Source organism: Elgaria multicarinata, chromosome 6 (genome assembly GCF_023053635.1).
Source record: "Elgaria multicarinata webbii isolate HBS135686 ecotype San Diego chromosome 6, rElgMul1.1.pri, whole genome shotgun sequence".
Classification (NCBI taxonomy): Eukaryota; Metazoa; Chordata; class Lepidosauria; order Squamata; family Anguidae; genus Elgaria; species Elgaria multicarinata.
Genome location: NC_086176.1, coordinates 109,114,234 through 109,139,931, shown reverse-complemented (window position 1 = coordinate 109,139,931; position 25,698 = coordinate 109,114,234). Strand labels below are relative to the sequence as shown.

The 25,698-nt window shown below is 46.3% G+C and overlaps 1 protein-coding gene across 4 annotated transcripts in view; it reads left to right on the top strand.

Moving 5' to 3' along the window:
* The first annotated feature begins 8,206 nt into the window (after window positions 1-8,206).
* Window positions 8,207-25,698, top strand: part of CTIF (cap binding complex dependent translation initiation factor) — a 202,176-nt gene continuing 184,684 nt past the window's right edge. For all 4 annotated transcript variants that reach the window (XM_063128269.1, XM_063128268.1, XM_063128267.1 and 1 more), the window contains exon 1: window positions 8,207-8,269. The gene's annotated coding sequence lies outside the window, so the exon portion shown is untranslated. The remainder of the gene's footprint in view (window positions 8,270-25,698) is intronic.

Sequence of the window (25,698 nt, the reverse complement as noted above, 5' to 3'; positions counted from 1 at the left end):
ATTTATTGAAATGGCTGCGGTGTGATTGTTCAACAGCAGCCAGTGGCAAGTTTCCGCCTTGTCTGGGAGCAGGTGCTGCATCTACTTTGTGTATAGAAAGATTTTTTTTTATCAGATCAGAGATTGAATAGATATTGCATGGAGAATCCAGATAAATCTATTACCTTGAATCCAGGTATCTTGTTTTCTTTGTTGAGAGCAACATATCTGAGATCCACATGATTGAAAAGTTGAAACTTAAAAACCACTCCCAGGCAAGAGTGAGGTTGCCTTGATAACACCAGATTGCAAACAGGAAATGTTGTAGTTTCGTCAAGCTGACAGAAAAGAGGAAGTAGATACTTGTAATGGAGAATCATAGAATAGCAAAGTTGGAAGGGGCCTACAAGGCTATCGAGTCCAACCCCCTGCTCAAGGCAGGAATTCACCCTAAAGCATCTCTGACAGATGGTTGTCCAGCTGCCTCTTGAAGGCCTCTAATGAGGGAGAGACCACAGCCTCCCTAATAGAGGTTGTGTTTGTTCTGTCCCAGGTATGAAGCATAAAATAGATTATTTTTGATAAAGCAAAGGGCTTATCTATAAATATCCACACTAACGTTCAATGTTCCTTTTCAATTTGCTACGTAGCTAGACTAATTTGTAAACCTAAGAATTTCAAGACAGCTGTGGGAGGCCCAAGGGCCAAATAGCCCTCTCATTGAGAAATTGTTTGAAAGAATCTTAATTTCAAAAATATAGTTGTCAAAGAAAGATGGAAAAATAGTGTGTGGATATCTTGTAGTGTTAAGCCAATTGCATCCTGAGACTTAATTAAGAATTATGTAATATGTATAGAGTTTTTAAAAGTAATTGAATTTACTAATGCTGTAGAGAGACTTGAATGTTCAGTTACCTTAACTACTTTTGTTATGGTAAAATAACTGATTTCCCCTTACCCCTTCGCCCAATCTCTTCTCTCCCGTCCTTCTTCCAAGATTCCTCATTTTCCTTTCCCAAAATGCCACCCTTGGGTGATTTCTAAATGATTTAAATTGAATAAAATAGACCCCCTGCTCCTAGGTGGGAGAGAGGGGTCCCATTTGCCTATTTGGGTGGGGTCGGTTGCTCAGGGTTGGGGACAGGCCCTAGCTGCTGGTTAAAAAAACCAGGCGCTTGACACACACACACACACACCCCTCTTGTTTCTCCTTCCCCACAGCTCAGTGGGAAACCAGGAAGAGAAATAAGAGGTAAGAAGCTTGCCCATTGTAAAGAATGTCAAGCGCCAAAAGGGGGAAACCGGAGAGGGAGTGGTTAACAGGTATTGGTTGAAGATGGTGGAGTATGTGACAAGAAGGTCTCAAGATTCATTGCTAGGAGAATCATGTAATGGTGAAGTTTGCAAGGTTGATGGGTTCACTCACCCATCTGAGCATGTTGGGAGGGCAAGGAAGAAGGATCAGTTGTGACAATCTAAACAACCACTGTTCTGAATCTTTTCCCTTACATTGCCAAGGGGGGAGAGAGACCTTTGTATAAAGTGATTTTTTTAGTACCACCTTGAATCTAAGAAACTAGTTTTAATTCTTTCCTGTCTTAAAATAGACTGAATAGAAGACAGAGTGATTTATAATTAGAACCATAAGATTGTTTGATGAGAAATCCCAAACTAATGAGTGTGCAAGAAGATTTCTTCACAGGTTTTCACAGCACCAGACCTAGAAGCCACAGGTCTGCTGCCTGATACCAAATTAAAACAACAGAAGTTATGAGCTGGAAGCAAGAGAGTTTGGACCCTTGTTCCTGACTGACCACTGTAATTGTTCAAAGCACTTGAACAACTGGCAAGTATTTGACTGTCCAACACATATAGAAATGTTTGGAGAATCTATAGCTGTAAGACTGTCTCTATCAAGGAAGAAATAATCTGTTGTGTTCTAAGCCTACACAGACTGATAGCCCAAATCTAAAAAGTCCAAGCAACATATGTGAAAAGCTGAACCTTGGATGCCATGGAAGTGATCCAGATGACCCATTTGTACCAGAGACTGAGAGTTGTCCAAATCTGATCGAGAAGTTAAAAGACGAAGCAAGCTGCCAGGAGGAAGTTGGAAAGCCCCCTGTGAGCACTAAAGACAGGTGTCCAGTGGAAGGAGATTGCTGAAGAGCCCCCTCCATGGAACGACATCTGGTCAATCAGCATGGCTGTCTTTGTAAACTCAGATCAGAGATATTCCTGAGATAACGAAGCATAAAAATCCTCGCAACGAAAAGTAAAACGACTTAGGACAACGCCATGGCATTCTTTAACAGTGAGAGTGTGTGCATAGAGATAAGAAATGGTCTAAGAACATGTGGTCCAGTCAAGAATACATCTTTATATACTGTGGTGAAAAAGATAACACAGGGTGAATAAAGAGGAGGGATTTGTGAGAAATAAAGAGATATGTTACTTTTTCAATAAAGTTAATGCCAATATATATTCAATAAAGCTAATGCCAATATATATTCAATAAAGCTAATGCCAAAATGTATATTATGATTTTGTTAGAGTGTGGGCCAATGGGGCAGGGTCTTGCTACTGAGAATATATGGTTGAAAATAGCTTCAGCCTGGAAACACTGATCTTCGCTGAGGCATAATTAATGGACAGGGAAGGGCCCAAACAGGTGCAAAGCGCCGTTAGACTATTCAGTTGAAGTAAAAGAGAATAATACGGAACTTGTGGTTAGACTAGTGGTCAGAAGAAGTGACAAAACTGAAACATACATCTGTTGTTTTTGAACTTACGACTTTTGTGGTTACCTGATGGGTGGAGGGATGATCAAGAGCAATAAAGTGGGTAGGCCCAGATAAATCAAACCTATATTTGGGCATAAGTAAATAGAGATGGGTGGAATATTAAATGAAATGAAAAAGCAAGTAATCAAAGGCGGGACAAAGCTGCGTGCCGGGATAGGCTGTAACCCCACAAGTCTCTGACCAATCACGAGACGGGGAGGGACCTCTTCGGCCAGGTGTAGGGTATAAGATGTCTTGACATGTGCTTAGAGGGTGTGCCTACTTTGCTGGACACCCAGACTTGCAATTCTGTATCAATAAAGGTAACAGAGTGCTTTCACCATTGTCCTTGAATCTTTATTTCAAATCGCATTTCTAACAAACCCAATAGACATCTAGGGCTCCAGAGTTTCATATATGGGGTTGCCAGTGGATTCCATCACCACTGTCCTGCTCTACCGTCTCCTCATCTCCCTTCTCCTGTCACACCTCTTCTTCACATCTATCAGGAAGTGCTCGGCATGCTGGTTGCTAGGAAACTGACCCGATGCTTTCCAAATCCACCTTGGAATAGGTTTATTGATGGCCTGGAGTTTTTAGGCACAGTGGGCTCTGCAGAGGAGAAGGCTGTAGGCCCCAACTGAGTCTGTTCAGATTCTGTGGTGAGACGCCCCCCTGGGCAGCTGCCTCCTTGGATGGCTGCCCGTTTCGCAGCGGTGCCTTCTGGGACATTTGTCAGTGAATGATATGCTATCAGGAGGCATTATGAGTCGGACACAGCGCACGCTGCCAGCAAAACAATCTAGGCAGAAATAAATGAAACATCCAGATCTGTTTGTTGCAATTTATATTTACAGTGGTTTGAGAAAAATATATTGGATGACCTGCTTGTCCGGGCTGCAAGGTGCCGGTTTTAATTTATAAAGCCCTACAAGGGTCGGTGTAATATATAGAAATAGTCAAGGATGTGTTTTCTCAGGCTACCAGAGGGCTCAATAAAGAACACTTTTCATTCTGTGGTAAAGAAATATACTGTATTTCGTAATTGTGTTTTAAACTGTTGGGTGTTTTACTGTGGTTTTAATTTTTGTGAACCGCCCAGAGAGCTTCAGCTATTGGGCGGTATAAAAATGTAATAAATAAATAAATAAATAAATAAATAAATAAATAATAAATAAAGTGCAAGTTACAAAAACAAGATGGTGTCAGCCTTTTTATAAGAGACCATTGATAGAACACTCGGGACTGCAATACCTGATGGAGCTCCTCTCTTAATACAAACCTACCTGGACACTATGATCAGCATCTGAGGCCCTCCTCTGAGAGAGGCTCGGAGGATGGCAACCAGGCAGAGGGCCTTCTCGGTGTTGGCCCCCCAACTGTGGAATGCTCTCCCCACTGAGGTCTTCCAGGCACCAATACTGTCATCTTTTTGGCACCAGGTTAAAACTGCCCCCTCTTCCCAAGCATATGATGACCGTAACTCAGAGGCTTACGGACGCCTTACGCAGGATGTGAGGAGCAGCAGAGGTCATAAGAACATAAGAACACAAGAAGAGCCCTGCTGGATCAGACCAAGGGTCCATCTAGTCCAGCACTCTGTTCACACAGTGGCCAACCAGACATCGGCCAGGGATGAACAATCAGGACATGGTGCAACAGCACCCTCCCACCCATATTCCCCAGCAACTAGTGGACACAGGCTTATTGACTCGGATACTGGAGATAGCACACAACCATCAGGGCTAGTAGCCATTGATAGCCTTTGCCTTCAGGAATTTATCCAACCCCCTTTTGAAGCCATCCAAATTGGTGGCCATCACCACATCTTGTGGTAGTGAGTTCCATAATTTAACTACGCGCTGTATGAAGAAGTACTTCCTCTTATTTGTCCTGGATCTCTCACCAATCAGCTTCGTGGGATGACCCCAGGTTCTAGGATTAAAGAAGAGGAAGAAAAATGTCTCCCTGACCATATTCTCCACACCATGTATAACTTGATCTTCTCTTCCCATCCTGCATTTTCGCTAGACGGGTTGGTTTTTTTTTGCTTGCCTAGTGAAAGCATCTCATAGTGGGAAGGAAGGAAGAAGAACCGGCCCCAGTGTAGTTTGTATCCAGGCCTCTCCAGCCTCCTTCTCTCCCTGACAACTGAAAAAAACAAACAGTTTCTCCCTCTCCAGGATCGCATTCCCAACCTTGGAAAGGCAGCCACCATGGTTCTTTCCATGCCAGCTGCAAGGGGGAGGAAGATCAGAGCTCTGATTCCCACGTCCAAGATTCAAGCGCTGTTTCCGACCTCGGATCTGGGGATCCAAACTATCCGATGCCCCCTGAGACACTGTCTATGAGTAAGGTGACCATATGGAAAGGAGGACAGGGCTCCTGTATCTTTCACAGTTGTATTGAAAAGGGAATTCCAGCAGGTGTCATTTGTATGCATGCAGCACCTGGTGAAAATCCCTCTTCATCACCACAGTTAAAGCTGCAGGTGCCCTGCCCTCTTTTAAATCTGGTCATTCTAGTATTGCTCCTGCAGCTTTAACTGTTGTGAGAAAAAGAGAATTTCGCCAGGTGCTGCATGCATACAAACGACACCTGCTGGAATTCCCTTTTCAATACAACTGTTAAAGATACAGGAGCCGTGTCCCCCTTTCCATATGGTCACCCCAACTAGGAGGGGCCATAGGATCGTTCCCTAAGCTGTTTAAAATTGTTTTAAAGTTTTGTACGTTCAAGATTTGATATTACGATTTTATTATGTTGTATTTTTAGGTTGTAATTTTTGTAAACTGCCCAGAGAGAGCTTTTCTGTCTAAGTATGCATAGGATTGCACCCTTAAGCTATGGAATTCGTTACAACAGAGTGTGGCAAATGGCTTTAAAAGGGGATTAAAAAAAATATAGAGGAAAAGGCTATTAATGGTGACCATATGAAAAGGACAGGGCTCCTGTATCTTTAACAGTTGCATAGAAAAGGGAATTTCAGCAGGGGTCATTTGCATATATGGAGAATCTGGTGAAATTCCCTCTTCATCACAACAGTTAAAGTGCAGGAGCTATACTAGAGTGACCAGATTTAAAAGACGGCAGGGCTCCTGCAGCTTTACCTGTTGTGATGAAGAGGAAATCTCACCAGGTTCTCCATATATACAAATGACACCTGCTGAAATTCCCTTTTCAATACAACTGTTAAAGATACAGGAGCCCTGTCCTCATTTTCATATGGTCACACTAGGCTGTTGCCCCCCACATCCTGCTCAGGGCTGGCCTTAGGGGTGGGAGAGCTGGGAGCGCCAAGCTGAGCTCAGTGGCTGAATTTTCTTAAATGTACTGTCTGCAGTGACCTACGGTGGCAAAAAGCAAATTTCTGTAACCTTTTCTTCAAGGTTTTACAGATTGATTGGGTTCTAACTACAAAAATGATCTCCTTTCAATTAGCTTTAAAGTATGTTTCTGTTTCCACTTTGATGTCATTTGCACTAGCTAAAAACCAGTGGAACACGGCTTTATTTTGAGGCAACATTACTGACCACTTCAATTACTGTAAACACTATAAGCACTAAATAACAACAACAACAACAACAACAATAATAATAAAAGCCGTAAGCTGTAAGAGGTCAGCCGGATACCTTTTTTTATTTAAAACTTTCCTATTATTTTTAGTTTTTTAAAAATGGAGATTCTAACATAAAAATGCTTACCAAAAGATAGGAACTGCTACAAAACAAAACAATGTTATAAATAAAACCTGTGATTGTCCTGCTGTGCAGTGCCACGGCTCAGAATGAGGCTTTTCGAACTTTGGGTTGTGCAAACTGTAGCACAGTGGCTGAGAGATCAAGGTTTGGAGCAAGGTCATTCTCAATGGATGTCATACCTGCACCAGGCCCCATAAATCCTCTGGGTGCCCCTGAAAAATTGACTAAGGGGGAGGGGTTGGGGAGCACCAAAGACACTCCTCACCCACGGTGCTATTTGCTCTAGGGCTGGCCCTAGTCCTGCTTGTGGGCTTCCCAGAAGCATCTGTTTGGCTATTGTGGCCTTCGATGACCCCAGGTCCAAATATTTTTACTACTATTAGCAGACAAGCTGGAGAGTGTTCAGAGGAGGGCAACCAGGATGATCAGGGGTCTGGAAACAAAGCCTTATGAGGAGAGATTGAAAGAACTGGGCCTGTTTAGCCTGGAGAAGAGAAGATTGAGGAGAGACATGATTTGTTGTTGTTTATTCGTTCAGTCACTTCCGACTCTTCCTGACTTCATGGACCAGCCCATGCCGGAGCTTTCTGTCAGCCGTTGCCACCCCTAGCTCCCCCAAGGTCAAGTCCATTACCTCCAGAATATCATCCATCCATCTTGCCCTTGGTCCGCCCCAAGTCAGCGTCTGCAGTCAACTTTGCGTCCAGATAGCAGTCTTCCAATACTTAAAAGGTTGTCACACAGAGGAGGGCCAGGATCAATTCTCGGTCATCCCAGAGTGCAGGACATGGAATAATGGGCTCAAGTTATAGGAAGCCAGATTTTGGCTGGACATCAGGAAAAACTTCCTGACTGTTAGAGCAGTACGACAATGGAACCAGTTACCTAGGGAGGTTGTGGGCTCTCCCACCCTAGAGGCCTTCAAGAGGCAGCTGGACAACCATCTATCAGGTATGCTTTAGGGTGGATTCCTGCATTGAGCAGGGGGTTGGACTCAATGGCCTTATAGGCCCCTTCCAACTCTACTATTCTATGATTCTATATATCACTCTTACAGCCCAAACCTATGGATGCTTTCTTGGAAGTAAAACCCACTGATTTCAATGGGATTACTCTTAAGAAAGAATATACAGGACTGCAGCCTTACAATAGCTTTGCAATGCTTGTGGGTCCTCACAACAGCCCTGAAAGGTAGACCACTATTTTCTCTCTCTCTCCCTCTCAATAAAAAAGAACGGGGGGAAAAGAACAGGGCATTGAGATATAATACCTTGCCAAAAGCTTGGCCGGCTTTAAACAACGGGAGACAATCACAGGGCTGGAGAAGAGGATGTGTGTGTGTGTGTCACATCTAACAAATCCAACCCATGGCCGCCTCCAGGACAAGCAAGCCTGGCCTGTGCGCTTCCCTCTCCACATCCCCGCCCGCCTTCCCGTGTCTGGAGAGGAACTACATTTCCCAGAACACTTAGCGCGTCCCTTTCTTTTTAAAGTCTATGCACGTGGCTTCTCGGGAGGAGCCGGGAACGTCACATTCCTGCATTCTCTTTGCCTGTGTCAGAGGAGCCCGGTTTCTGCCTGAGCGGTGCCGCTGGCCGGGCTGGAAAATAGATCAGGAAGAAAATAAAAAGAATAAAGCTGCTACGGTCCCCCCCTTCTTCTCCCTCCTGCCCTCCATTGGCACTCATGCACCCCCAAGCAGGCATCTGACCCCGGATCCCCCCTTTTCCCCTTCCTCCTCCCTCCCTCCCCGGATTCTGGCCATCCTCTTCCTCTCCTCCAGCCCAGCTTCGGTTCTCCGGCAAGGTAAGCATCTCTGGAGCTCTTGCGTTGCGCTTGGGGTGCTGCGTGCGTACGCGCGCGCGCGCTTTTGTGGGCATCCGTTTGCGCCGGTGTTCCCCGGGTCTCGATTCCAAGCACCATGATCGTTGTTGCTAATATTATTATTATTTATTATTTTAAATCCCTCTCCAATCTGGAGGCATTGGAAAACGGGGTGGGTAGGTGGTTGGGAAACACAGGGCACTATCCCATCTAGGCTTAAGCTGGCTGTGATTCTTGGGAGGCTGATTTCTTTCAAAGGTCGCCTTTACGCATTTGATCAAGGCTGCGATCCAGCTGCCTTGCGTTTTGCCCGCTGGGTCTCTCGGATCCCAGGTGATGGTTTCTCCCCACCCCCGCCCCGTGGTAAGATCGCCGAGGCGGGGAAGTGGGGCGGATTGTGGTCTCTCTCCTGTTGTTGTGGCTGCTGCATGTCACCCTCTCGTAACGCTGGCGTAGCGAGGCGGGGTGGTGCGCGCGGCGATTCCCTTTGTTTTGCAATCGCCGCACTCGGTGTCTCTGCTGGGGAGGCAAAACTTGCAAAGGTTTTTTTTTTTTAAATCCAGACAGCAGCAACGGAGCGTTAAAAGGAATAAAGAACTAGGAAGGCGCTTCTTCCTGCTTCCCCCATCCCCACCGCCTCCTGCCTTTCCATAGGCCGAGCCTGGAACGGAGTTTATTTTGCTTTCATTTTTTTTAATAGCTCCCATGTGATTCCTCTCTCTCCCCCACCCCTTGCGTGGATGTGTGCGTGTCGATTGCATGTTGTCTAGACTCGACTCCCCCTCCCCTCCTCCCCCCCTTACTCCCCATCTTTTTCTCTCCCCTCTTTTTCGCTTTTCGCCCAATGCGGTTGATGGCACAGAAGAAACCCGTCCGCCGATTTGCAAACTGGGCTCCGTGGCATGGCTCTCGTCTCTTTTCAAAATGCATCATTCCGACATAATCTCTCCGACACACACACACAGGGATGTTCCCTTGTCAGGACCTGGGCGGGGAGAAGAAGAGAAAGGATGTTACTCGTAGTTGTAATTTTCACGCACGCTGTAGCAAAAGCACTCAGATACTCTCTTTAAAAAAAAAAAAATATTTTTTTTAAAAACCAAGCCATTACTTAAAAGTCCTTGAAAGCATGTGTGTGATTTATTTGAGTGCTTATTATGCAATTGCATATTCTTTTCTTTTTTTTAAAGGAAGGGATGAATCTGCCATCCTGCAAAAGTCCTCCAGCGTCATAACTGCCCAGGGTCTATTCTCTCAACCCTCCTCCATCAATGATGTATCTTGAGGTCATCTCCCTCCCCCGCCCTCCTCCTCTGGGTAATATAGGATTAATTGTTCAGAGGCTATTGTAATCCTTTTAGCTTTCCCCAATGGCCCTCGCTGCTTTACGCAGGTTTTTCTGTCTGATTCTGCACACGCTTGTTTTGGTTGTTTCGTTCAGTTCAAGAGGTGGTGGGTTTGGTGCATTTTTGCTAAATTTAGAATGTTTCAGGATTGCGTTGCTGAAACGAAGAGTAATGGCCAGTTTGGGACATGGTACGAGTGCCCAGGGCGTTATAGCCAGATAGCCATGTTCTGCATTTATAGATACACAGGTGTGTCGGGGTTATTAGAATACAGATCTTTGATTATCTGGATCTTAAATATGCTGGGGTTTTAACAGATCCAAGGGGGCTTGTTATATCTGTGTGTCAGTGCAACGATGTGTAGACGCTTACACAAGGACTCTGTTAGTTGACCGTTCAACGTGATTTAGACCATATTCCAGTTTGTTTGTTTTCTGATATAGGTAGGTTTTTTTTAAAAAGCTGGTAAATTCTATGAAATAATTGGCTTTGGATTGCATTTGATGCCGCTGTCCTCATTTTCTGTTTAATTCTTGATCTCCTCAAATCCTTGACTCTCCTTACTTAATCCATACTACCTTTTTACCCAGAGGAAATGGGGTGGGGAGATGATAACAAAATCCAGGGTCTCCATCGCCTGGGGCTGGTAAGACTCTGTGTGACATGCAATCGCATGCATGTTTACTCAGGCCCTGTTGGTTTCAGTGGTGCTTACCCCCTTGGTACGTGAGCAGTGGATTGCAGCCTTACGATTCTCCATCCTTCCTGCAGTGATGGTGGAGAGCCATCCTAGGCTGGATCAGCTCTCAGGCGGATTTGGGTGCGGTCCATTTTTCGGCTATAGTTCTTAGCCTGGTACTCCAGGTTGAATTTATTCTCTGCAGCCCTTCACTCTCTTGTCTTCCAACAGCAGTCATGTGTAATCTTTCCTGTCATCCTTAGTCATGGGGAAGGATAAATGTTTCCAGAGGCCAGAGAGGGAGGTGGGGAGTGGACCTCCTGTTCCTTGCTTCCGCCACATAACAGCTTTCTGCACATGGGCTGACAGTGGAAGCTGCTGCAGTGTTAAGGACAGAACAGATTGCAGCGGGGAGTAGCTGGAGATCAGAGAGAGCGAAGCAACCAGCTTTCTCTCTCTCTCTCTCTCTCTCTCTCTCTCTCTCTCTCTTTCCACCCCCCTCCTCCCCCATTCTCTGCCTCCCTCCTCCCCTCCCTCTAGCTTGGTTCAGAGAAAACAGTCTTTGCATTTTGCAGAAACGTCAGCCGTTTGCCAATGAGCAGTTGCTGGTTTTTATTCACTGCATTTCAGAAATGCTTATGGAAGCGGTGTCAGGTTTGTGCTTTTCCAAAAGGCGCTGAAATGCCTGGTAGCTGAGATGGGGATATTGGCGTTTCTTAGGAGGCCTGTGGGTAGGGAGATTTGAACGGCAGGTGACTGGATCAGAAATGCAGACTGCTGATGTTGTTTCCACGCACTTCCCTAACATAATCCAAGTTCTTGTAGTGGGCCAATTGGAGTTATGCTAAGAAAATGAATGGAACTTGGATATACTAATGATGCATACTGTATCCTAGCACCAGCACACAGTTTATATTTCCTGCCTCTATATTCATTTACTCTCAGTGAGAACTAGAAACTTGTTTGGGCAAATAACTTTGCATTAATGACATTTATTCAGTGGGCCATCGTAAAACATGCATAAAGAATTTGTTTGGTGAATCAGATTCGAGAGGGGGGGATGTCATGACCTGGTTCTGTTGGGGGGAAAAGTCTTTTAGAGGCCATGAAGACCAGAGGGTTCAGCTCCGTACTTGGGCATAAAGCCGACTGGATATCCTTCAGCCAGCCAATTTCTCAGCCTAATCTACCTTACATGGTTATTATGAGGACTGATGAGACAGGATCGGTTTGTGCTGTAAAAGTGCTATAGAAATTGTGAATGATTTCTCTAAAACGTAAGAGCAGGGAAGGCAGCACCATTCCAGAAGAGAAAAGAAAAGAAAAAGCAATATATAGTGAAAATATCTGGGAGATTAGAGCAGGACTAGCCTGCTCTGTTGTGCAGCCTATACTTTATGGAACTCTCTCCCAAGAGAGCTTACCTATTTCTATTGATACTTGAAGATCCTTTATAGAAAGCCTCCCCTGCCATGGATGCATGTGTAGCGAAGAAGCCAGGATCAAACTGGCTTTAGATCCTGGCTTGTTCTCACTAACACTACTTTGAAACCAAACAACACCTCCCCACGTTTCGATGTTGAAATCCAGAGACAGAGGCTTCCAATGTGGTCCTCCTGACATGTGACAGTGGACATGTGAAGGCGGGGGAGCATGTAAACCTAAGGCTTGCTGTGACTTTTTCAAGTAACAGGAAAATGTAGGTGTGTTGTTGTTGTTTTGCTACATCTGAACCGGGCTGTTAATATCTGTGATTCTTACAGTACCTCTGTAAGGTAAGTTAGGCTTGTGTTATTGTCAATATTGCAGTTTAATGGTGAGGAAACTGAGGCTAAGAGAGGGACACCTTGTGGCTTTATAAGCTGATCTGAGATTTGAACCAACTCACGGTTTAGGGTTACAGGAAGTAATAGTTCCGCTCTATTGTGCAATAGTCAGGCTGCATTTGGAGTGGTGCGTCCAGTTCTGCATTTGGAGTGGTGCGTCCAGTCCATTTTTTAGAAGGACATTGGCAAACTGGAGCATGTCCGGAGAGCAGTGATGAGGCAGGTGAGGGAAACCAAGTCCTATGAGGAAGGATTGAAATGGCTGGGCATGTTTAGCTTGAGGAAGAGAAGGTTAAGGGAAGTTGTTATAGCGGCCTTCAAATACCTGAAAGACTATCATGCAGAAGATGGAGCAGAATTGTTCTTGGTTTCTCCACAGGGCAGGATGAGAACCAAGGGGTGGAAGTTGCGAGGGAAGCAGGTTCCGGCTAAATACTAGGGAAACTTCTTCACAGTGAAGGCTGTTCAGCAGTAGAACCACTTGCCTCGGGAATTGGTGAGTTCTCCTTCACTGGAAATATTTCACGAGGAGTTGAGTGGCCATCTGTCAGGACTGCTGTAGCACACAGTACATAGTTAAATTATGGAACTCACTACCACAAGATGTAGCGGTGGCCACCAATTTGGATGGCTTTAAAAGGGGGTTGGATAAATTCCTGGAGGCAAAGGCTATCAATGGCTACTAGCCCTGATGTTTGTGTGCTACCTCCAGTATTCAAGGCAGTAAGCCTGTGTGCACCAGTTGCTGGGGAACATGGGTGGGAGGGTGCTGTTGCACCATGTCCTGCTTGTTCATCCCTGACTGAGGTCTGGTTGTCCACTGTGTGAACAGAGTGCTGGACTAGATGGACCCTTGGTCTGATCCATCAGGGCTCTTCTTATGTTCTTATGCTTCCTGCATTGCAGAGCCTGCATTGAGCAGAGGGTTGGATAGAACAAGGTTGGACAACAGGTCACTTGGGGGTGCATGTGACCCTGCATGGCCTTAAGGGGAAATCCTGTCACGCCCTCCTGCCGCCACCTCCATGCTGCTGAAATTCAGCAATGCAGCGGCAAAAGAAAAGGGGGGCAGACAAACCGCTACAGAGACTCAAAAAGGCCAATTTTAACTTGTTTTCAAGCTACATTTCGCCCTTTCGGGTTTCTGTAGTGGTTTGTTGCCACATTTGTGTGGTAAACCAGCAATGTTTTGCTATTGTGGGAGGTGCAGCCCCTGGGGAAGTCCAGGACCTGGAAATTGGTCATTGGAACACTATAAGTTGCCCATCCCTGGATTAGATTGTCAACAAAACCACTTCCACCTCTGTGATCCACTCTTTTAATCACCGCTGCACCAGTGACAACCCCTTATTCAGGCCTCCTGGTCTGGACGCCGCCATTCTGCACAAGGAGATACTTTCCCTACTGGGTTCTGGAGAAGACATAAACTGGCTGTTTCTGGCTATGGTTAAAGGTTGGGAGTGGATCACAAAATTGGGCTCTCTCCCCTCTTGCTTGCAAACTCACTCGCTCACTCACCCACACATAAACACTGGTTTCAAGATCACTTGCGTTGGCACCATAAACAAAGATTGGGATTAGCCAGGGTTAGAAGCTAGGTGGAATGGAGTATCCTGAAGGAGGGCATTCTGTGTCAGAGCACCTGATTTGCATGCAGAAGGTCCTGGGTTTGATCCCTGGCATCTCCAGGTAGGGCTGGAAAAACTCCTGCCTGTAACCCTGCAGAGTCATTGCTGCCAGCCAGTGTCGACAATACTGGGTTAGATGGACCCATGGTCTGACTCAGTATAAGGCAGCTTCCAATGTTCCTATGTCCCGCTTGTTCTTATATATTACACTTAGTATTTTGTCTTCCTCTGAGTGATATTGTGGAGTTTCTCCCATTTTATTCTTTTTATTCTTTTTCCTTGCAACAACCCTGTGAAGTTAGGCTGAAAGATTGTGAGTAACTCAAATGAGGGTGTGAAGGTTGCTGTGTTGTCTCTAGTGATACACACACACACACATATCCTTTAGTGAGGTCAGCAGTGCCTTTGAGAGGAACTACCCGGGCAGCGAAAGTGATCAATGGGCTGGAGTAATTCCCCTCAGATGAAAGATTTGGGGCTGTTGAAGTTAGAAAAATGTGAAGGGGAGATGTGATCGAGGTGTATGAAATTATGCATGGTGTGGAGAAAGCGGAGAGGGAGCAGAAAAACCCAGGGCCATCCCCTGAAGCTTAATGGTGGGAGTTTCAGGACAGATAAAAGAAAGGACGTTGTCACATCCCACATAGCTAAACAATGGAATTCACTGTCACAAGATGTAGTTGGGTGACTTTAAATAATTTCATGAAGGATAAGGCTATCGATTGCTACTAGTCATGATGAGGCCAGATGAGGAGAAGAGGGGACAGATTCCTTACAGCTATCCCCTCTTCTAGTCCTTCCCCCAACCAGATGGTTCCTGGCGGCCTTATCAGCTTGCTCTCGGGTCTGGTGGTGCTGCTGCTGAATGCCAGGTCAGTCCAAAACAAAATCTCTCTCATCCATGATCTGATTGTGGATGAGGGGGCTGACCTGGTATGCATCACTGAGACCTGGGTGGGGGAACTGGGAGGGGTTGCTCTCACCCAGCTCTGCCCTCCTGGGTACTCGGTGCAGCACCAGCACAGACTCGAGGGCCGGGGAGGGGGGGTTGCCGTGGTCTATAGGAATACAATCTCCCTCTCTAGGCTTCCTGTTCAGTCGAGTGCTGATCTTGAGTGTTTGTACTGTGTGTTGGGTACTCGAGACAGATTAGGGATTCTGCTGGTGTACCGTCCACCCCGCTGCCCAACAGTCTCCCTGCCTGAGCTGACGGAGGTTGTCTCGGACCTGGTGTTGAGAACCCCCAGGATGGTGGTTCTGGGGGATCTCAACTTCCATGCCGAGGCTGCTGTCTCTGGAGCGGCTCAGGACTTCATGGCTGCCATGACAACCATGGGGCTGTCTCAACATGTCATCGGCCCAACACATGCAAAGGGACACACGCTTGATCTGGTTTTCTCGACTGGGCAGGAGGATGGTGATCTGGAAGTGGGGGAACTAACATCTACCCCCTTGTCATGGTCAGATCACTTCCTACTGAGGTTTAGACTCTCGGCGGCCTTTCCCCTCTGCAAGGGTGGGGGGCCTATTAAAATGGTCCGCCCCCGGAGGCTAATGGACTCTGATGGATTCCAGAGGGCTCTGGGGGATTTTCCTGCTGATATGGCCAGTGCTCCTGTCGAAGCCCAGGTCGCTCTGTGGAATGCAGAGATGACTCGGGCGGTTGACACGATCGCGCCCAAGCGTCCTCTCCCTCTGAGCAGAGCCCGGTCAGCTCCTTGGTATACACCTGAGCTGAGGGCAATGAAGCAAGAGGGGAGACGGCTAGAACGCAGGTGGAGGAAGACTCGTGCTGGGTCTGATCGAACACGGGTTAGAGCTCACTATCGAGCCTACTCTGTGGCGGTGAGGGTGGCAAAGAGGCAGTTCTTTTCCACCAGCATTGCGTCTTCTCAGTGTCGTCCGGCGGAGCTTTTCCGGGTGGTTCGCGGCCTGTTACACTCTGGACCAGGGCGAGAGATGGTGGAACCCTCGGTAGCACGCTGTGACAAATTTGCACGGCACTTTGAAGATAAAGTCGCTCAGATTCGTCATGAATTGGACACCACACTTAATGCAGCTCCACTAGTAGAGGTGTTCAGAGCGCCGTCCGGCTCAGTTTTATTGGATGAGTTTCAGTTATTGAGGCCCGAGGATGTGGACAAGGTGCTTGGCCAAGTCCGGTCGACCACCTGTGTGCTTGACCCTTGCCCCTCATGGCTCATTACATCAAATAAGGAGGGGATCGCCGGCTGGGTCCAGGAGGTTGTAAATGCCTCCTTGAGAGAGGGAGTGGTGCCGGCCTCTTTAAAAGAGGCGGTAATTAGACCACTCCTGAAGAAGCCTAATCTGGACCCGGAAGATGTTAACAACTACAGGCCGGTGGCTAATATCCCTTTCCTGGGCAAGGTGCTTGAGCGGGTGGTTGCAGGACAACTCCAGGCACTCTTGAATGAAACGGATTATCTAGATCCATTTCAATCGGGCTTCAGGCCTGGTTTTGGAACGGAAACTGCCTTGGTCGCCCTGTGGGATGACCTCTGTCGGGAGAGAGACAGGGGGAGTGCGACCCTGTTGGTTCTCCTGGACCTCTCAGCGGCCTTCGATACCATCGACCATGGTATCCTTCTGGATAGGTTGTCTGAGCTGGGAGTTGGAGGTACTGCGTTGCAGTGGTTCCGCTCCTACTTGGATGGCCGATTCCAGAAGGTGGTGCTGGGGGATTATTGCTCTGTGCCGTGGCACCTAAGCCATGGGGTTCCACAGGGCTCTATCCTATCCCCTATGCTGTTTAACATATACATGAAGCCGCTGGGGGAGGTTATCCGGAGATGTGGACTGAGGTGTCATCAATATGCAGATGATACCCAGCTCTACCTTTCCTTTTCATCAAACCCAGGTGAGGCAGTGGCTGTTCTGAACCAGTGCCTGGGCACGGTAATGGACTGGATGAGGGCTAATAAACTGAAACTCAATCCAGACAAGACGGAGGCACTGTTAGCGGGTGGTTCTTCTGTCCGGCGAGGTGATGTTTGCCCTGTCCTGGACGGGGTTGCACTCCCCCTAAAGGATCGGGTCCGTAGTTTGGGGGTGCTCTTGGATCCAGAACTGTCACTTGAGGCACAGGTGAACTCAGTGGCAAAGAGCACCTTTTATCAGCTCAGGCTGATATACCAGCTGCGCCCTTATCTGGACAGAGATAGCTTAGCTACAGTTATCCATGCTCTGATAACCTCTCGTTTGGATTACTGCAATGCGTTATACGTGGGGCTGCCTTTGAAAACGGTCCGGAAACTTCAACTGGTGCAAAACAGGGCAGCAAGGTTATTAACAGGGACTGGCCGGCGAGATCACATTACGCCAGTCCTTTTACAACTTCATTGGCTGCCAGTCCAGGTCCGGGCCCAATTCAAAGTGCTGGTATTAACATTTAAAGCCCTAAACGGTTTGGGGCCAGGTTATCTGAAGGAACGCCTCCTCCCATATGTACCTACCCGGACCTTAAGATCATCTACAGGGGGCCTTCTCCGTGAGCCCCTGCCAAAGGAAGTGAGGCAGGTGGCTACTAGGAGGAGGGCTTTCTCCGCTGTGGCACCCCGGTTGTGGAACGAGCTCCCCAGAGAGGTCCGCTTGGCGCCTACACTGTACTGCTTTCGTCGCCAGCTGAAGACCTTTTTATTCACTCAGTATTTTAACACTTAATTTTAACTTAAATTTAAATTTTACTGTTTTAACTCTGTATTTTAATCCTATATCAACTTTGCTGTGTGGTTTTATCCTGGTTGCGCTTTTTATACTGTATTTCGTAATTGTGTTTTAAACTGTTGGGTGTTTTACTGTGGTTTTAATTTTTGTGAACCGCCCAGAGAGCTTCGGCTATTGGGCGGTATAAAAATGTAATAAATAAATAAATAAATAAATAAATGATGGCTATATATTACCTCCAGTGTCAGAGGCAGTGACTGGGTTTGGATGACACGATAACCAATGGTGGGTTAAATAGTGAATGGTTCGTTATTGTGTCATCTGTCGGGACTTCTTCACGCCATGGTTGGTTATTCGGCCAATATAGCCGACACAAATAACCAACGCTGTACAGAGTTGATTATTTGAACAACTGTTGATTAATGTGTCGGGCACCGTTGGCTATTTCATCACAAACAGTTGGTTATTTTCGACGACTACAGAGTCCCCTGGCAAGAGTGACCAAAGCGGCGTCTGCTGCTCTAGTCCAGCTGGCAGAACTTGCAATGGCTGATGGGATATCAGTGGGAGGACTGAGGTGGGAGAGAGAGGGGGGGTGAGGTTTCAATCCACCACATCATTGACTAATAGTCAACTTGACGCTGGCATTAATCTTCACCACGTTTGATTATAATCATGTCCTGTGGGGAGTCCCCCTTTGATAATCAACCATGGAGATGATTATTAAACCCACTGTTGATTATTGTGTTGTCTGAACGCAGCCAGTACGTCAGTTGCTGAGGAACACAGCAGGGGTGGGTGGGCTGTTGCACTTCATAGGGCTGTTGCACAAAGCCCTATGAAGAGAGACTGAAAGAACTGGGCGTGTTTAGCCTGGAGAAGAGAAGATTGAGGGGAGACATGATAGCACTCTTCAAATACTTGAAAGGTTGTCACACAAAGGAGGGCCAGGATCTCTTCTCGATCCTCACAGAGTGCAGGACACGGAATAACGGGCTCAAGTTAAAGGAAGCCAGATTCCAGCTGGACATCAGGAAAAACTTCCTGACTGTTAGAGCAGTACGACAATGGAATCAGTTACCTAGGGAGGTTGTGGGCTCTCCCACACTAGAGGCATTCAAGAGGCAGCTGGACAACCATCTGTCAGGGATGCTTTAGGGTGGATTCCGCATTGAGCAGGGGGTTGGACTTGATGGCCTTGTAGGTCCCTTCCAACTGTGCTATTCTATGATTCTATGTCCTGCTTGTGAGTTTCTCATAGACATCTGGTTGGCCACTGTGCAAACGGAGTGCTGGATTAGATAAACTTTGGTCTGATCTAGTAGGGCTCATCTTATGTTCTCAACCAGAATGTCCCCAGTCCAAAACCCGCTTCTCACAATAGTTCCAAGCTCTGGTTGTCACTCTCTTTGGACCTCAGCTCTCCATCTGTAACACGGGAATACTGACATTGACTTATCTTTACAAAGTGGTTTTATGGATACTGAGACAATGCATGTGAACGTCGTTTGTCCACTAAAGTCTTATATAAATAACGATAACGACAGTGGAATGATGGTTAACATCACAATAACAGCGCTGTAGTATTTTTCCTAGTAAGCATCCAGAAAGAAAGTTTTGTTTTATTTTTTAAAGAAAAAGCATGTCAGCACAGCATGTGACCTACCATGCAGAATGCGGCCCAAAGGGCTTAATAAACATACTAGCTTTGCCGCCTGCCCAGGACTGCAAAAGCTACAGTCCATGGTGGGTCTCTTCATCACGTTGCTGGGTTCACAAGTCACACAGTCCTCCTTTTGGAGCAGAATCTTCTCTGCGCAGATTTAAAAGCAAAATCTCTGTGCAGATTTAATCATTTTTTTAAAAAAAAAGTGCATGGCACACTCTTTCAGGAGACTGTATCACCTCCAGAATGCATGAGCAGGAGCACATAAATGTGTCATAAATCCACCCTAAAGCATACCTGACAGATGGTTGTCCAGCTGCCTCTTGAAGGCCTGTAGTGTGGGAGAGCCCACCACCTCCCTAGGTAACTGGTTCCATTGTCGTACTGCTCTAACAGTCAGGAATTTTTTCCTGATGTCCAGCCAGAATCTGGCTTCCTGGAACTTGAGTCCATTACTCCGTGTCCTGCACACTGGGATGATTGAGAAGAGATCCTGGCCCTCCTCTGTGTGACAACCTTTCAAGTATTTGAAGAGTGCTATCATGTCTCCCCTCAGTCTTCTCTTCTCCAGGCAAAACATGCCCAGTTCTTTCAGTCTCTCTTCATAGGGCTTTGTTTCCAGACCCCTGATCATCCTGGTTGCCCTCCTCTGCACACACTCCAGCTTGTCTGCATCCTTCTTGAAGTGTGGAGCCCAGAAATGGACGCAATACTCTAGATGAGGCCTAACCAGGGCCGAATAGAGGGGAACTAGTACCTCATGCGATTTGGAAGCTATGCTTCTATTAATGCATCCCCAAATAGCATTTGCTTTTTTTGCAGCCACATCACACTGTTGGCTCATATTCCTACATACTTCATAGTGCTCAGTGCAACAAATGAAGTAGCATTAAAAAGTGGTGGCAGTGGCGAGGAATCAATGTATGTGACAAAATTTAATGTACTGAGTTTCTGAAGTTCCAGGATGCACCTTTCCTCCTGATCTTCTTCAAGGATACTAGTAGAAACTCAGCAATACTTAAACTGAGGACCAAAATAAAACATATCTTATTCAAGGGATACTGTCTCTTTAAAATAGTTAACTGATTTGTAAACTTTTTTTTGTCTTTTAAAGAGGCAGTTGTATGTTACATAGTAGATATTGGACCTGTTCAGCCAACATGCTTAAGCCATGGTTAGGCTGCTAACCCTTTTGCAGCAAGTGGTTAGTGAGCATATTTAAACCATGGCTATGTAGCCACTATGGTTAGGAATGGTTCACACGTCATGCTAAGCCAGAACGTTTAGCTCAGAACGTTTAACCATCATGGTTTAGCGTATCGTCTGATCTTAAAGAGATCCAAAATGTTTATTAATCAGATGGATACCTTAAAGAGACAGTATAAGATATTTGTTTTATCCCCAGGTTTGCATATCTATTGTATTTATGTAAGTATCCCTGCAGAAGTATGTTGCTTGTGCCCATATTGGATTTTTGTAGCATTTAAAAAGTTCAATAAATGTATTCCTCTTACACCTGAGGATTGGTACTTTGCAATTCACGTGTCAGACACGACTGCTGTGTAAAGTGCAAGTTGGACCTCACTCTCTTTAGACCTTCCACACGTCGTTCTCGGGGCGCTTCCATCCGCCCCCAGTGCACCCCGAGAACGAGCGTGTAACTTGCCTGGTGAAGAGACGAGGAAGACACGTTCTCGCCGCCGCCACCACCCAGCTTCCTCCGTGCCGGACAGGACGAATAGCTCGGCGGAAGAAGGCGGGTCCGCTCTCCACCCCGCCTTCTTCCGCCGAGCTATTCGTCCTGTCCGGCGCGGAGAAAGCTGGGTGGCGGCGGCGGCGAGAACGTGTCTTCCTTGTCTCTTCACCAGGCAAGTTACACGCTCGTTCTCGGGGTGCACTGGGGGCGGATGGAAGCGCCCCGAGAACGACGTGTGGAAGAGCCCCAGGTGAAGAATATTGGAATGGAGCAGCGCTGTTTTGTAAGGGAAAGCAGGTTGCTGAATTTATGGCTCAGCTGTATCCCTTTTTATATTGGCTCACTTGGCATCAAACAGCTCCAAAGTTGCCATAGTAGCCTCTCAGGGATTCCCCAGGAGCAAGGGACTTCTGATCCCAGTTAAGCTGTTGCAATCAACACTAAATCCACAGCTACTCAAATGACGTTAACAGAGTTACATCAGCCAGTCAGAATCTTGCCCTGCTGAATGAGGCCCTGCCTAGCTAGAGGGCTGAGCTTTATCTTTATCTGTAGTGAAGCTAGTTTCTCTCAGCTGCGCATCCATGCATGCACACATATATGCTAGGGTGACCACATGAAAAGGAGGCCCTCATGGCTAGGGTGACCATATGGAAAGGAGGACAGGGCTCCTGTATCTTTAACAGTTGTATTGAAAAGGGAATTTCAGCAGGTGTCATTTGTATATGCGGAGAACCTGGTGAAATTTCCTCTTCATCACCACAGTTAAAGCTGCAGGTGCCCTGCCCTCTTTTAAATCTGGTCACTCTAGTATAGCTCCTGCAGCTTTAACTGTGGTGATGAAGAGGGAATTTCACCAGGTGCTGCATGCATACAAATGACACCTGCTGAAATTCCCTTTTTTATGCAACTGTTAAAGATACAGGAGCCCTGTCCTCCTTTTCATATGGTCACCCTAATATATGCCTGCTCTCTTTCTTGATGGTGTTTTTTTTAAAAAAGTTTTGTGTAAAAATTAGGAGTAACACTGGAGTGGTTTGAAAATGAAAGTAGCCGTATTTGGGGCAAAACCAAGCTGAATGGAAAATGAGAATGTTCTTTGTGAATGAGACAAGATGCTACTTAGTTTTACCATTCTGTTTAATGGGCAAACCAGGTGCCACTGGAAAGATACAAGGAAGGCATTTATCTCTCACCTCTGGTAATTAAAGATATACTGGAGGTGTCATTTAGCTATTGCACCTAAATAGCTGGTGAAGGAAGTGCTAGAAAGTGGTCCTGAAATATTTGGTAAATTAAAAAAATCAGTTTCTCCCACAGGGAAATTTATTTATATGACTTTTATATTGCTTAATATCTTAAAAAATCTCTAAGTGGTTATATAATACAATATGAAACCAATAAAAAAACATGTAAAATAATAAATCAGAGCATTACAACAGAGACAGTGTTAAAAGGAGCAGTTTTCAGATGTTTTTCAGAATTCGGTTTTCAGAATTCAGACATACAAACCTAGGGTGACCACATGGCCTGGTGAAATTCCCTCTTTATCACAACAGTTAAAGCTGCAGGAGCTATACTAGACTGCCCAGATACAAAAGAGGGCAGGATGCCTGTAGCTTTAACCGTTGTGATGAAGAGGGCATTTCACCAGGTGCTGCATTGCATACAAACAACACCTGCTTAAATTCCCTTTTCTGTGCAACTGTTAAAGATACAGGAGCCCTGTCCTCCTTTTCATATGGTCACCCTGAAGGCCCAGGAAAGGCCTGTACCACTTTATTTTGCTTTTTTTAAGAACAGCCAAAAGAAAACTGGCCCTTAGACTTACTTCCCAGGATTGTTATGGGGAGGGGGAGAATAAAACTGAGAAGCAGTTTTAACACATTTTAAAGTTCTCTATAAATAAGTAGTGGTGGTATTTGCCTTTTTGACATACAAGCCTGAGATCAGAAAGCCTGTGCCAGATTTTGTACTTTGAGTCCAAGGGTAAGCCTTGCATCATGCAATCTGATCAGGTTAAGTATGTTGCCCTTGGCTGAAATGCACACACAGACATTGTCTGCTGTGTGGAAACTTCTGCCTGGTATTTATAATGCTTGAAAAGTAGGTGACTGTTCCTCTGACTTTGCATTGAGCTGGCCTTCTAGGGGCCTGCCAAAAGTCTCTTTCTGAAAGTCTCCAGGGAGGCTGGAAAGGTCAGGCATCTGGCAGGCTGCGCATGCGCAAGGAATACAGGGAGATTCTTCTGCTGAGTAGAAGGTTACGCTGATTAGAACCGAGATCCTTCTTGATACGACATTAATGCAATGCAGAACAGGTGTTCTGCTGTTGAACGTGCACCTAAGTTGAAGTCCTTGTGGCGAAACAGCACGGCTGTCGGTCAGGGCAAAAAGGAACACCCCAAAAACGGTGCTTGGGATAAACCATGGGGTTAAATAAAAGGTATACAAATGTGCTGACACTTTCCTGGAAAGGAGAGGTCTGTTCCTCAAAACTTTGGAAGTCAGCCAGAAAACAACAACAGGTGCAGTACAAAAGCTGCTTCAGGCATTACCTGGATCATAGGATCATTCTTATTATTTTTGATGCAGATTATATCAATGCATATAGCACTTTACTTATTCAGTAAAGTCACACATGGTCATCAAATAGCGGCTGCTTTTTGGCAACTGGCCAAGGCAGCTGAGCTGGGAACAGCCCTTAGTCCAGGTCCTAGGGAAAACCAGGAAAGGTAGGCAGGGCGTAGAGGAAGGCTTTTTCATGATCAGGCATGCCTCTTCCTTCTTGGTATCATGCATGCAACCCTTGGATGTCTTAAAACTTCAATGGCCCCATTCAGAAGACACCTTAAACCATGGCTTTAACCATGGTGACTTAAGGCAAAAAGGCTTATTCACCGTGGTTTGTTTATTTATTTATTACATTTTTATACCGCCCAATAGCCGAAGCTCTCTGGGCGGTTCACAAAAATTAAAACCATGAAGAGCGTAAAAACAACCAACAAATTTAAAACACAAATACAAAATACAATATAAAAAGCACAACCAGAATAAAACCACACAGCAAAAATTAATATAGGTTAAAATATGATATTAAAACAGCAAAGTTTAAATTTAAGTTAAATTAGGTGTTAAAATTATGAGAAAATAAAAAAGTCTTCAGCTGGCGACAGAAAGAAAACAATGTAGGTGCTAAGCGAACCTCTCTTGGGAGCTCGTTCCACAACCGGGGTGCCACAGCAGAGAAAGCCATGGTTTAAGGTGTCTTCTGAACATGGCCTGGCTTTCTGGATTAACCACCGTAGTTAAAGGAAAAAGTAAATGAACCTCTCGTGCAAGCACTGAGTCATTACTGACTCTTGGAGGGAGGCCAGCTTTCGCTGGCGTTTTCTTGGCAGGCCTTATAGCGGGGTGGTTTGCCGTTGCCTTCCCCGGCCGTGATTACCTTTCTCCCAGCTAACTGGGTACTCATTTTACCGACCTCGGGAGGATGGAAGGCTGAGTCGACCCGAGCCAGCTGCCTGAGAACCAGCTTCCACTGGGATCAAACTCAGGCCGTGGGGAGAGTTTCGGCTGCAGAAACTGCTGCTTTACCGCTCTGCGCCACACGAGGCTCACCGTAGTTAAAGCCGTGGTTTAATGTGTCTTCTGAATGGGGCCACTATGTGTCTGTATCCTAACCGTTTTGTCTTTGGGCCGTATTGGGCCGAGCCAGCTCTATTGTTCCTTTTTGCCCTGACCGACAACCGTGCTGTTTCTCCACAAGGACTTGTACTTAGGTGCATGTTCAACAGCAGAACACCTGTTCAGCATTGCAGAAATGTCGTATCGAGAAGGATCTCGGTTCTAATCAGCGTAACCATCTACTCGGCGGAAGAATCTCCCTGTATTCCTTGCGCATGCGCAGCCTGCTTAGATGCCTGACCTTTCCAGCCTCCACTGCACCTGAAGATGGCAGGCTAGCTTTGGAGGCGCAGAGCAGGACTCATGGCACACAAGTCTTTCCTCCAACACCTTACTAATGCCTTCCAGCATCTGCCACCTTAGGCGACTGCTTCACTTTGCCTAATGGTAGGGCCGGCCCTGGGAATAAATGAAATACAGGCCACAATACAAAGGAAGTGGCCATGATTCAGTGCTGTTGCCCTATACCACCCTTCCTCAATCTGATGCCTCCAGTTGTTTGGGACTACAACTCCCAGAATTCCTGACCATTAGCCGTGATGGCTTGGGCAGATGGGAGTTGGAAGTCCAAAACATCTGGAGGGACAAGGTTGGGGAAGGCTTCCCTGTATTATTGGTTGCCATGAGCTTCCGGCAGGGGCTAAATAATCCTTGTATTGGCTGTGGTTGGAGCATTCATTAACTCACTCACCCTAGCTGCCCGTTGGATCTCTGTGTGAACTGCTGCTCTGGGCTGTTCTTCTGGCAATTTTTCTGGGGCCATGCCCAGAACAGTGAGCTTGGGAAAAAGATGCTCCTATAAGTAATTCTTTGTCTTACACACTCTAAAGAAAAGTACACCTGCTTGGGAGCAGAAGTGGTGTGCCTCGAGTTTTCGTTCAGAATGAGCTGCGATTCTCAGCTAGGAGAAATCTGGGAAGCGCTGCCTGAAAAGGACGCTAGCACAAAGAGGATCCAGTGGCACTCTCTTGAAAGCTGCAGTCCCAAGCATGCTTATTTAGAAGTGATTTCAACTGAGCTGACTTCTGAGTAAACATGATTAGCATCAAGCTGCAGGTTGTGCATGACAGTCGCGTCCTTTTAAGATTATGCTTGCAGAGAGAGGAGTTGCAAACAGAACTTGCAATGAGCACTCGTTAAACTTGTTTTGAGGCATTCTGGGATTTCTTTGGGATGTAGACCGGAGAGTTGAGTGTTTAC